General features: G+C 32.6%; 5 pseudogenes; all 5 read left to right on the top strand.

Annotated features, from left to right (window-relative positions):
• Window positions 1-3,091: 3,091 nt before the first annotated feature.
• Window positions 3,092-3,907, top strand: LOC148555387 (uncharacterized; annotated as a pseudogene).
• A 1,011-nt stretch (window positions 3,908-4,918) lies between these two features.
• On the top strand, window positions 4,919-5,846 carry LOC148555386 (uncharacterized; annotated as a pseudogene).
• A 1,353-nt stretch (window positions 5,847-7,199) lies between these two features.
• Window positions 7,200-8,146, top strand: LOC148555385 (uncharacterized; annotated as a pseudogene).
• Window positions 8,147-8,913: 767 nt separating this feature from the next.
• Window positions 8,914-9,066, top strand: LOC148555384 (uncharacterized; annotated as a pseudogene).
• A 750-nt stretch (window positions 9,067-9,816) lies between these two features.
• On the top strand, window positions 9,817-10,761 carry LOC148555383 (uncharacterized; annotated as a pseudogene).
• Window positions 10,762-13,950: the final 3,189 nt, after the last annotated feature.

Genomic DNA, 13,950 nt, shown 5'->3' with positions numbered 1-13,950 from the left:
ATCCGGTTTAAGAGCGCCATTTGAAAATCGGAGAACGGTATCCGAATGCCAACTTGTGTGAACATGGACTTGTAAAACCAAATCCAATCGGGGACACGAGGAGAATGGAAGTTGAGTTCATAAATACGCTCGTTGGGGGCAGGAACAATGGTCTCATAGTTAGCCTCCTCGTCCGTCCCCCCACACAAGTGGCCGGCGCGCCGAAACTCGGTCAACTCCTCCAAATCCATTTGGTTGGGCGACTCCTTTATATCGTTAGTCACCCAAGCATACGGGTCATAGGCCGCGCCAGATGCAGAAGCCCGGGAGACAATGCGAGGCATACCTACAGCGGGGTACCACTCCGTCAGTCTATGAGGTCGGGAGCCCATAAAAACCCAAAAACTACACCTTTTCAAACTCAAATCATGGCCAAATACGGTTAAAAGCTACGCCTATCACGCAAATCACCTAAAACCTACCCAGGAATGGTACCCCTCCCTTAATTCATCTACCCCACCATTGGAAAGTCATTCAGCAAAAGTAAACCAAGCATGCAGCAATCGCAAACAACAACTACGCAGCAGTAAAACATAGTGTAAACACAAGGGAATAGGAAGCAAGAATTACCTGAATTGGTTGCAGGAGCTTGAGAGAAAAAAGGAAGCACGAGAGGGCTCGAACAAGAAATTTTGGATATCAGGGAGAGAGGAAGGTGAAAATAGCAAGGGTAGGAGGAAAAGAGAAAGAAACTGTTTAAAAACCACCACAAGGAGCGCAAAAAGAGACAAGGGCAAAATGGTCTTTGCGCACGGGATTTTTTAACTCATTATGAGCATTTAATGCCCAGCGCGAAGAACGAAGCTACGAACGAACGCCTCAGCAGACCAAGAGACACGCACACAAGAGACGCGCCTCTCCCACGGTCAGCCGACTCGGCGACAATGCACGAACAAGGACATCACGCGCAACCGATTGCCTCACGACCATCACTGGCGCGTCGGGGGCATTGTTACGGCCCAGGATTCCCGCGGGTCAACCCGACCCGAGCTCCACCCGGCCCGACTATGCGCCTCTCGACCGACCCGGACACGCGTCCCGTACGGCTCTCCCGCAGCTATGAGACAGCGTCCTTGAGAATATGCGCCTGCCCTCCAGAGGGGCCCACTACTGACATGTATATAAGGGGAAGACTGGCTCTTCCCCCAAGGTACGTCACATTCCTACACCACCCTCTTTTCGCCTGCACATATTCTGACAAGGGCGTCGGAGTGTCTTTGCAGGTGGCACCCCCCTTTCTTCTTTACACGAAGTGCTTGGGTCCTCGCACCTCCCGGATCGGAAGATCGCGACCAGACGAGCCCCTTCCATCACTCCGGATCCTGACCCGAACCGTCTGGTAACCGACCTACCGAACAGCATCTCTGCTGAATATGAGGAGTAGCTAATGAAGGTTGTGGCGGAGAAGCTAATGAAGGTTATGGATATTTAGAATTTTGTCTTATATTGAGGAATTGTGTTATAAAAGATTTAGTTTTTAAATTTTGATATTAAAAAATGAATTTTTAATTTGAGAATATGTAAATGAGATGAGATTAATGAATGTTTAGGGTTTTAAATTGAGATTAATGAATGATTTGAAATTAAAAATAAATAACAACAAGGTTTGTGGAGGTTTGAAAACCTCACAAAATAGTTAGTTTTGTTAAATTGAAAAGTCAATTTGTGGGGGTTTTAAACTGCCACAAAAGTGATTTAAAACTGCCACAAAAGTTCAATATAAAACCTCTACTAAACACACACAAAACCCCCCACTGAATAGATTGTGGAGGTTTTTAAAAATCTCCACAAAAGACCTCGTAGAACCTCAAATTTTGGGGATTTTGGAAACCCCACAAACCATTTGGTGGGGGTTATAAACCTCCATTAATAAGAAAAAAAACTGGCACAAATAAACAAAATCTTTATAGTGTACAAATCAACTTGGGGTTATGGATTCTAAAAAAAAAGAGTGTTATTGGGGATTCTACAAATTAAATCAGTGAATATGGTGATTTTATGCATAAAGTGGGATCTGAATCTTCGATACTTGTTTAAGCGGATAAGTAAACTAACCAACCCACGTTGGTTTGGACAAATAATACATTATTCAGGTGAATCAAGCCATTTATTTTCTTCTGAAAACATATATTGTGTAGAAGAAATATACATATTTTTTTGGTGATGAAGAAACATACATTTTAAAAACTATAAATAAATTTAGCCCGGTCCAAAAATTTAATCGACATGGGCCTAAATGAGTTAAACTCACCCATCTTTGATTTTTGTGTGTATTTGTTTCTTAATCAATCCTTACCACATTAAATGTAGTCCTTCAATTTTGTGGTAGAATTATATAAATTTCTACATTAATTAATTAAATATTTGGTGAATCTATATAAATCTTTTGTACATAAATTTATAATACGATTCACCTCCTTTATGGATATATTTCCCAATCAAATATTTTCGGTAATCTTTAAGTAGTGATGGCCAAATATTTTTTCTTTTTAAATAAATAAATCTTATTTCCAACAAATAAAAAAGTATATATATAAAAGAAGCTAGTTGGGTTTAATCAAATAATATAATAAGTTGATATTTAGTTTTTACGAATTCATTTCATATTTACTCCCATAACTTTCTTCTCTGCACAATCTGAGGTCAACCAATGAAGGAGTTAATATTCTTATTTTCATTTTATTTTCAAAATTAACATGAACATTAATTTACATGTAAAAGCTGTTTATTTTCTTTGCTATTATGTTCTTTCTTGTTTTCCTTCTTGTTTTCGTTGATCAACAAAACATGTTGTAGCTATGAATGGTTTTTTAGTTTTTTTATTCGGTTAAAATAAGGTATAAAATAATTCTTCTCTGTATTTGGTTTTTTAATAATATAATTGTGACAACATTGAAAATTAAAAACTTGAGATGATTTGTTTTTATTTTTATTTTTTTGTGTTTATTAATTTCTACAATAAAAACTTAAATTATTACTCATAACTTTCATATAATTATGTAATTTAATTTTATATTATGTTTATTATTTTGAAATATTTTCTTAATTTTAGATGGGTCGTGAAAAAACAATCTATGAATGTATCCAAAACGAACGAAAACGTAAAATTTCTTTCATGCAAAGAAAAGATGAAATCATGAAAAAAATTTCAACATTTTTAAAGTTATGTAAAGTTGAAACTTATCTAATTGTTTATGGAGATGATTCTTCTTAACCAATGACTTGACCACAATAATATTCAAAGGTACAATCTATAATTGAAAGGTACGAGACTCAAAAGAACAATGAGACACATCCCATGATCTTTGATGGAGAAGAATTTTTCGAGATCAAGAAGATCATGAATGAGGCTTAGATTTTTAAATTGAGAAAGAGGGTACTCCAACTAAAGTATCCTATCATGGATCCAATCTTTATTACCTTAGATGGGAACCAATTGATGGAGTTCATTGCTTTGGTGAACACTAAAATTGAAGCTTGTAAGGAAAGAATTGAGATGTTGAAGGAGGATAATCAAGATAATGATAGCGACTTCAATGTTGACCATAGTTAAAGTCAACTCAATTTCATGAACAACATTCCTAATCATGATTATGCTCTTCATCATGATAATTTGGTATATCAAACCCAAAACTCTAATTTTGATCCAAATGTTACTCATCTTGTGACAAATAATAATGAGGTGATCTTGGATTCTACTAGTCACGTTAATGTGCCTCTATATTGTTCTACTACAAATCAACTTGGGGTTATGGATTCTAAAAAAATGAGTGTTATTGTAGATTCTACAAATTAAATCAGTGAATATGGTGATCTTATGCGTAAAGTGGGATCTGAATCTTCGATACTTGTTTTAGTGGACAAGTAAGCTAACCAACCCAAGTTGGTTTGGACAAATAATACATTATTCAAGTGAATCAAGCCATTTTTTTTTGTTCTGAAAACATATATTGTATATAAGAAATATACATATTATTTTGGTGATGAAGAAATATACATTTTAAAAACTATAAATAAATTTAGCCCGGTCCACAAATTTAATCGACATGGGCCTAAATGAGTTGAACTGACCCATCTTTGGTTTTTGTGTGTATTTGTTACTGTATCAATCCTTGCCACATTAAATATAGTCCCTCAATTTTGTGGTGGAATTATATAAATCTCTACATTAATTAATTAAATATTTGGTGAATCTAAATAAATATTTTGTACATAAATTTATAATACAATTCACTTCCTCTATGGATATATTTCTCAATCAAATATTTTCGGTAATCTTTAAGTAGTGATGGCCAAATATTTTTTCTTTTTCAAATAAATAAATCTTATTTCCAACAAATAATATATATATATATATATATATATATAAAAGAAGCTAGTTGGATTTAATCAAATAATATAATAAGTTGATATTTAGTTTTCACAAATTCACTTCATATTTTACTCCAATAAATTTCCTCTCTGCACAATCTAAGGTCAACCATTGAAGGTGTTAATATTCTTATTTTCATTTTATTTTCAAAATTAACATGAACTTTAATTTACATGTAAAAGATATTTATCTTCTTTGCTATTATGTTCTTTCTTGTTTTCCTTCTTGTTTTTGTTGATCAACAAAACATGTTGTAGCTATGAATGGTTTTTTAGTTTTTTTATTTGGTTAAAATAAGGTATAAAATAATTCTTCTCTGTATTTGGTTTTTTAATAATATAATTGTGACAACATTGAAAATTAAAAACTTGAGATGATTTGTTTTTATTTTTTTGTATTTATTAATTTTTAAAATAAAGACTGAAATTATTACTCATAACTTTCATATAATTATGTAATTTAATTTGATATTATGTTTAATATTTTGAAATATTTTCTTAAATTTGGATGGGTCATGAAAAAGTAGTCTATGAATGTATCCAAAACGAACTAGAACGTAAAATTTCTTTCATGCAAAGAAAAGATGAAATCATGAAAAAAATTTCAATATTTTTAAAGTTATGTAAAGCTAAAACTTGTCTAATTGTTTATGGAGATTATTCTTCTTAACCAATGACTTATACCACAAGAATATTCAAAGGTGCAATCCATAATTGAAAAGTACGAGATTCAAAAGAACAATGAGACACACTCCATGATCTTCAATGGAGAAGAATTTTTGAAGAACCTGAAGATCATGAATGAGGCTTAGATTTTTAAATTGAGAAAGAGGGTACTCCAACTAAAGTATAATATCATGGATCCAATTTTTACTACCTTAGATGGAACCAATTGATGGAGTTCATTGCTTTGGTGAACACTAAAATTGAAGCTTGAAAGAAACGAATTGACATGTTGAAGGACGGTAATCAAGATAATGGTAGCGACTTCAATGTTGACCACAGTTAAAGTCAACTCAATTTTATGAACAACATTCTTAATCATGATTATGCTCTTAATCATAATAATTTGGTATATCAAACCCAAAACTCTAATTTTGATGATCCAAATGTTACTCATCTTGTGACAAATAATAATGAGGTGATCTTGGATTCTACTATCCACGTTAATGTGCCTCTAGATTGTTCTACTACAAATCAACTTGGGGTTATGGATTCTAAAAAAGGAGTGCTATTGTGGATTCTACAAATTAAATCAGTGAATATGGTGATCTTATTAATTGGGATGATCTTGTTGAGGTTAAGAATCGGATTATTTAACTTCAATACGGGAATAATTTGGAGGATTTTTTTCTCATCAATCTCAGAATGTGTCACAATCCTTGCAAATTTTTCCACCAACAACAATGGATGGATTTTTGCCATTCAACATATAAATAAAGTAGACTAGAGTTGTAAATTGAAACAGCTATAATTGTAGGATTTTTTTTATTCCTTTTATTTGTTTACATTATATTAATTTAGCAAGTATGTTATTATTTTAGTGTTGACTTTAACTCATTTATATAAATACTTATGATTTCGACCAAAAATTATATTTTGATGATAGTGTCCTATATTCAAAGTCAAGATCTTTTCACTATTTTGAAGCAAACCATATCTTTTTTTTTGTCATTTAATTTTCTAGCTGCAATTTTATTGCCAAATTTTACCTAAGATATAAATTTTATTTTTTTTATCATTCTTTTTTAGGTCTGGTTAAAGATACACACTTTCATGTCAAAGCCCAAAGTTTTCAACCCAGAAAAAAAAACCCTAATTGAATAAAAAATAGGAATAATTAAGCTCAAAAATGATTTTACTACATAATATCACACCCAAAAAGACAAAAAACATAATTTCAAAAATAAAAACATAATACCGCATCTATAGTTCTGTTTTGGAATTCTACTTCTGGAGAGGGAGTGAGTCATAGCGAGAGAGGGGCAGTTTGAATTGGGAGGCCGGTTCGGACAAATTTTTTGCCGGATCCATTCTGCGTGTGTGGACCGGGTGTGTCTGGCCCTCACCGTGTGCAAAAAAAATGCTATTTTGATTTTCTTTTCTCACTGCACTGCAAGTAGCAGTAGCAGCATAAACATCATAAAAAATCATTTTTTTCCGGAGTGGTGAAACCCTTCGCTATTATTATGGGATTGACAAATTTCGTGCTGACGGTGGCCGGTGTGTGTGCGGTGATGCTTCTTCTGAGAACCGACATGAAGCAATCTGCCAACATATTCCGGCGCAATGTTAAGCACATCTGTAACTGGCTCGAATAAGAAACCGCTGCTTCTACCAAGTGAGTCCCTTTTTTCCATTTTCTCTCTGATTTCCATCTGGATACTTATATAGCATTGATTTTCAATACAACATTATATTTTATTATTAATGAAAAGAATAAAGTTAGTTAGTATTGGGTCGATAATGCAAATATACAAGGAAAAATATTGGTCACATTACATTTTCATTTAAAGGAATTTCACTCCTAAAAAAAATTAGGTGGAGAAGGCTAAGCTTTGACTTGGAGTAGTGAATGGTATCAGGTTTTGAAATCTGACTTTGCGGGTGAGGTTTGTAGACAACATTGAGAATTAAGAACTTGAGATGGTTTTTTTATTCTTTTTCTTTTTTCTTGTGATTGTTAATTTTTACAATATAGACTGAGATTGTTACTCATAACTTTCATACAATTATGTAATTTAATTTTATATTATGTTTAATATTAAGGAATATTTTCTTAATTTTAGATGGGTCGTGAAAAAATAGTCTATGAATGCATCCAAAACAAACGAGAATGTAAAATTTCTTTCATGCAAAGAAAAGATGAAATCATGAAGAAAATTTCAACATTTTTAAAGCTATGTAAAGTTGAAGATTGTCTAATTATTTATGGAGATGATTCTTCTTAAACAATGACTTGGACACAAGAACATTCAAAGGTGCAATCCATAATTGAAAAGTACGAGATTCAAAAGAACAATGAGACACCCCATGATCTTTGATGAAAAAGAACTTTTTAAGAACAAGAAGATTATGGTTGAGGCTAAAATTTCTAAATTGAGAAATAGGATTCTACAACTAAAGTATCCTACGATGGATCCAATCTTTACTACCTTAGATGGAAACCAATTGATGGAGTTCATTGCTTTGGTGAACACTAAAATAAAATTTTGTAAGGAAAGAATTGACATGTTGAAAGAGGATAATCAAGATAATGGTAGCAACTTCAATGTTGACCAAAGTCAAAGTCAACTCAATTTTATGAACAACATTCCTAATCATGATTATGCTATTGATCATGATAATTTGATATATCAAACTCAAAACCCTAATTTTGATCCAAATGTTACTCATCTTGTGGCAAACAATAATGAGGTGATCTTGGATTCTACTAGCCAAGTTAATGTGCCTCTAAGTTGTTCTACAACAAACCAACTTGGGAAAAGAAAAGAGTGTTATTGTGAATTTTACAAATCAAATTGGTGAAGATAGAGATCTTATTAATTGGGATGGTCTTGTTAATGCTGAGAATTGGATTAATCAATTTCTATATGAGACTACTTTGAAGGATTTTCTTTCTCATTAATCTCAGAATTTGTTATAATCGTTGCAAATCTTACCACCAACAACAATGGATGGATTTTTGGCTGATGAGAATGACAATGACCACCAATTTTAGCTATTCAACATGTAAATGAAGTAGATTAGAGTTGCAAATTGAAATAGCTATGGTTCTAGAGTTTTGTTTTGTTCTTTTTATCTGTTTATATTCTCTTAATTTATCAAGTATGTTATTATCTTAGAGCTGAATTTGACTCATTTATATAAATACTTATGATTTTGACCAAAAATTATATTTTGATGATAGTGTAATATATTCAAAGTCAAGATCTTTTCACTATTTTGAAGCAAACCATATCTTTTTTGGTCATATATTTTCCTAGGTGCAATTTTATTACTAAATTTTGCCTAAGATATAAATTTTATTTTTTTTATCATTCTGTTTTGGATCTGGTTAAAGATACACACTTTCATGTAAGACAAAGCCCAAAATTTTGAACCCAAAAACCTAAACCCTAATTGAACAAAAAATAGGTACAATTAAGCCGAAAAATAATTTTACTACATAATATTACACCCAAAAAGATGAAAACGTAATTCCAAAAATAAAAACATAATACTGCATGCATAGTTTTGCTTTGGAATTCTACTTCTGGAGAGGGAGTGAATCACAGCGAGAGAGAGTAGGGTAGTTTGAATTGGGAATCCGGTTCGGGCAGATTCTGGGTCGGGTCTGTTCTAGGTGTGTGGGATGGGTGTGTCTATCCCTCATCGTGTCCAAAAAAAATTGCTATTTTAATTTTCTCTCCTCATTGCACTGCAAGTGGTAGCAGCAGCAGTATAAACATCATAAAAAATCTTTTTTTTTTCTTCGGGGTAGTGAAATCCTTTGCTATTATTATGAATTTGATGAATTTTGTGCTGACGGTGGCTAGTGTGAGTGCAGTGGTACTTCTTCTGAGGAGCGATGTGAAGTAATCTGCCAACATATTCAAATGCAACGTTAAGCACATCCATAACTGGCTCGAGGAAGAAACTACTGCTTTTTCCTAGTGAGTCCTTTTTTCCCATTTTTTCTCTAATTTTCATCTAGGTACTTGTTTATTCTCGTCAAGTTTTGATCTTGTGTTATAGGTTGCATCTGTTTTTAGTTTTTTGGTTGATGTTTTTGTTGTTGAAATTTTTTGTTAGGAGGGTGGGTGTGGGGGTGTTATGGTTTACGGTTTAGGAGGGGGTTTGGATAACATAGAGTAATTGGTTGGATATTGAAATTTTGAATTCGGAAGCTTATGTTTATGGATTATGTTACTTTGCGTTCAAAGTTAGCTTATATTTGATTGTAGAAAGTGAAATTCTATTATCCTTTCATAGAGGATGAAATTCATACATAGCATTGATTTTCAATACAACATTGTATTTTATTATTAATGAAAAAAATAAAGTTGGTTAGTATTGGGTCGATAAGAAAAATATACACGAAAAAATATTGGTCACATTACATTTTCATTTAAAGAAATTACACTCCTTAAAAAATTAGGTACAAAAGGCTAAGCTTTGAGTTGGAGTAGTGAATGATATGGTGGTTTTGAAATCCGACCTTACGGGTGTGGTTTGTAGACAACATTGAGAATTATGAACTTGAGATGGGTTATTTTTTTGTTTTTGTTTTTTTTTTTGTGTTTGTTAATTTCTACAATAGAGAATTAGATTGTTACTCATAACTTTCATATAATTATGTAATTTAATTTCATATAATTTTTAATATTTTGGAATATTTTCTTAATTTTAGACGGGACGTGAAAAACAGTCAAAGAATGCATCCAAAATGAACGAGAACGTAAAATTTCTTTCATGCAAAGAAAAGATTGAATCATGAAAAGAATTTCAAACATTTTTAAAGTTATGTAAAGTTGAAGCTTGTCTAATTTTTTATGGAGATGATTCTTCTCAACAAATGACTTGGCCATAAGAACATTCAAAGATGGAATCCATAATTGAAAAGTACGAGGTTCAAAAGAACAATGACACATACCCCATGATCTTTGTTGAAAATATTTTTTTAAGAATAAGAAGATTATGGTTGAGGTTGAGATTTTTAAATTGAGAAAGAGGGTATTGAAACTAATTTATCCTACCATGGATCCAATCTTTACTACCTTAGATCGAGACCAATTGATGGAATTTATTGCTTTGATGAACACTAGAATTGAAGCTTGTAAGGAAAGAATTGACATGCTGAAGGAGGGTAATCAAGATAATAGTAGCAACTTCAATGTTAACCAAAGTCAAAGTCAATCCAATTTCATTAACAATATTTCTAATCATGATTATGCTCTTGATCATGATAATTTGGTATATCAAACCCAAAACCCTAATTTTGATCCAAATGTTACTCATCTTGTGGCAAACAATAATGAGGCAATCTTGGATTCTACTAGCCAAGTTAATGTGCCTTTAGATTGTTCTACTACAAACCAACATGGGGTTATGGAATCTAAAGGAAAGAGTGCTATTATGGATTCTACAAATCAAATCATTGAAGATGGTAATTTTATTAATTGGGATGATCTTGCCAAGGTTGAGAATTGGATTAATCAACTTCAATATGAGACTAATTTGGAGGATATTCTTTCTCCTCAATCCCAGAATGTGTCACAATCTTTGCAAATATTGCCACCTACAAGAATGGATGGATTCTTGGCTGATGAGAATAACAATGACCACCAATTTCAAACATTCAACATGTAAATGAAGTAGACTAGAGTTGCAAATTGAAATAGCTATAGTTTAAGGGTTTTGTTTTGTTCTTTTTAATTGTTTATATTCTCTTAATTTAGCAAGTATATTATTATCTTAGAGTTGACTTTGACTCATTTATATAAATACTTGTGATTTCGATCAAAATTTATATTTTGATGATAGTGTAATATATTCAAAATCAAGATCTTTTTATTGTTTTGAAGCAAACCTTATCTTTTTTTATGCTATATATTTTTCTAGCTGTAATTTTTTTTACCAAATTTTGCGTAAGATATAAATTTTATATTTTTTTATCATTTTTTTGTCTGGTTAAAGATACACACTTTCATATAAGGCAAAGTCAAAAATTTTGAACCCAGAAACCAAAACCCTAATTGAACAAAACATAGGAACAATTAAGCCCAAAAATAATTTTACTAAATAATAACACACCTAAAAAAGCAAAAACATAATTCCAAAAATGAAAACGTAATATCGTATGCATAGTTCTGCTTTGGAATTCTACTTCTGGAGAGGGAGTGAATCACAACGAGACAGAGGGTAGTTTGAATTGGGAGGCCAGTTCGGGCGGGTTCTAGGAGGGACCGTTCTAGGTGTGTGGGCTGGGTGTGTCTAGCCCTCACTATGAAAAAAAAATGCTATTTCAATTTTCTCGCCTCATTGCACTGCAAGTAGCAGCAGCAGTAGCATAAATATCATAAAAAGCTTTTTTTTTCTCCGAAGTGGTGAAATCCTTCGCTATTATTATGGGTTTGATGAATTTCATTCTGACGGTTGTAAAACTCGCAAAATTAGTAATATAATGAGCTAATAAATTAATTATTAATCCAAAAAATTAGAAAACATAATTTTATAGTTTAATAAGGTAGGATTAATTAAAATATGAATTTTGACACTAATTTTAAAGAATTTGTCCCAAGTTTAGGCCGAACGGACCGAACCAGACGAACCGAGCCCGTATTGGGTCCAAGGCCCAAGTATAAAAGTCATGAAACTCAACCCTTCCCCATTAAAAACACAAAACACACGCCGGTAGGGAAGGGGAGTTCACCAAACCCTTGTCCTAATTTGATCAATATTTTATTTGATCATAACTTTTAATCCGGAGCTCCAATTGACGAGCCGTCAGTGGCCACGCGTTCGTCTCGGAATCTTCTACAAAACTCACCCAATAATTTGGTAAAGAACTCACTTCCAGTTTCAATTTTCTCTTTTCCTAATTTCAAAATTCAATGGGTATTATGTTGAATTTTTGTGTAATTTTGGTGTTTATGGTCGAATTAGCTTGCGGGTATTGTCGGGCTTAGCTCGTTGGAGTGTGGGTCAGATAAGAACCCTCAAATCCTTTGTATAACGTTGAATTAGTGAAATCTATTTTGATTATCGTGGTAATAATGATAATAGATTGAAATTGATTGTTGGATGGAGTCAATTTGAGAATTTGGAAGCTTGACATCAAGTTTTGGAAGCTGAGTTTCGTTGGTGAGGGATGAAGTTGAGGAGCTTGTAGTACGGTGAATGCTTGAGGTGTTTCGAGATTAACGAGGAATCAGCCAAGGTATGGTTTCAGTTTCTCGTAACTAAAATGTAATGTGTCGTTAAAACTTAGGTTAGATAACCATAAGATAGGATCAAAATGTTGGTATTGTTGAGATTGATAATTGTTGGTATTTATGAGGTTGTGATGATGGCCTAAAGTGGGTTAGGAATTTTTCTCAAGATAGAATATCTCCGTTGCAAGTATAGTCCAAACCCAACAATTGACCATCAATCAAAGTTTAAAATAAGAATTGTCATAATTCAACACAAATAACCAAGAGTATTTAAACCCCCCCGGGTTGTCTTCCCTAGGGGTTGTAATTAAGTGCTCAATTATTGGCTGTGAGTGAATGGGGTTGATGGCAAGAGAAGAAAGAAATGTAAATAGCAAGAAAGTGAATAAGCAAACAATAACTAAATATCAAAGCAATTAAATTCAAAGGCAATTAATCAAAGAAAGGAAAATTCAAATGCTAATAAACCTCTTGGTAAGGATTGAAAGTCAATGTTACCTATCCTAGACATTAACCACAAACATATGATAATTATGAAGAGTTAATCCTACTTAGTCAACCCTAACATCGAGGATAAGTCAAATAGGCATAGTTGATCTCAATCCACAAGTCCTAGCCAACTCTATTAATGGAAGGCTTAGAGTTAGTGAAAACCAAATCAACTAACTACTCTTATATATTAATTAAGAATGGACATCAATGACTCAAGGTCACCAAAGTCCTCAATTCCAAGCCAAGAGTGAGGAAAAACTAAGTAAAAACTAATCCAAGCATTTTTATCAAATACTTAGTGTGCATGAAAATAAAAGCATATTAAATTGCAATCAAAATAAAATCTAAAGCTACCAAGTGCATGAAAACAAATAATAACAACTCAATTAAATTACAATAAGCAAAGAAACATTAAATTGTATTAATAGAAAATTAAGATTTACGAGAGTGTTCATAAAATAAAAAGTGACATAAAAAAGAAATTAAGAAGAAGAACTAAGAGAATTAAGACATTAAAGCATGAAAACATAAATGAAATTACATTAAAATAAGAATTAGTAATTGAAATTAAAGAGAAATTAACTAAGAAAACCTAAATTCTAGAGAGAAGGGGGAGCTTCTCTCTCTAGAAAACTAAGACAAAAACATGGAAAAATCTAAACCTAATTGCTTCCCCCTTGCCTCCTCTTGAATTAGGGTTGAAATAGTTTTAGAAATGAGTTGGATTGGGTTTTGGAGGCCCAAAATTCGCTGCCAGTGAATTGCATTAATGAGGTCACGTGCTGGGACCTGTGCGTATGCACACTTTCTAATTTTTCCACTTGTGCATACTGATAAACCCCAATTTTGTTGTTTATATTGTGTAAAATTTGGGGAGTTTTGTCAATATTTTTCACACTTATCCACAAGAATTGTATGGTTTTGTGTTCCCTTCCTAATATTGCTCCATGATAAAAAACATGCTTCTTTTGCCTTAGAATTGCTATATTTTGATCCTCTTTTATTACCATTCGATGCCATAACGTGTTTGTTGAGTGATTTCAGAATTTATAGCGCAAGAATGGCCTAGAAGAGAGAAAGAAAGCATGCATAAGAGAAAGGAACATGAAGATTTGGATTTTGAGAATTTCAG

The sequence above is a fragment of the Arachis ipaensis genome, chromosome B6 (genome assembly GCF_059453495.1).
Source record: "Arachis ipaensis isolate K30076 ecotype BB chromosome B6, ASM5945349v1, whole genome shotgun sequence".
Lineage (NCBI taxonomy): Eukaryota > Viridiplantae > Streptophyta > Magnoliopsida > Fabales > Fabaceae > Arachis > Arachis ipaensis.
Note: the sequence above shows the minus strand (reverse complement) of the source record. Positions and strands in the feature narration are given on the sequence as shown.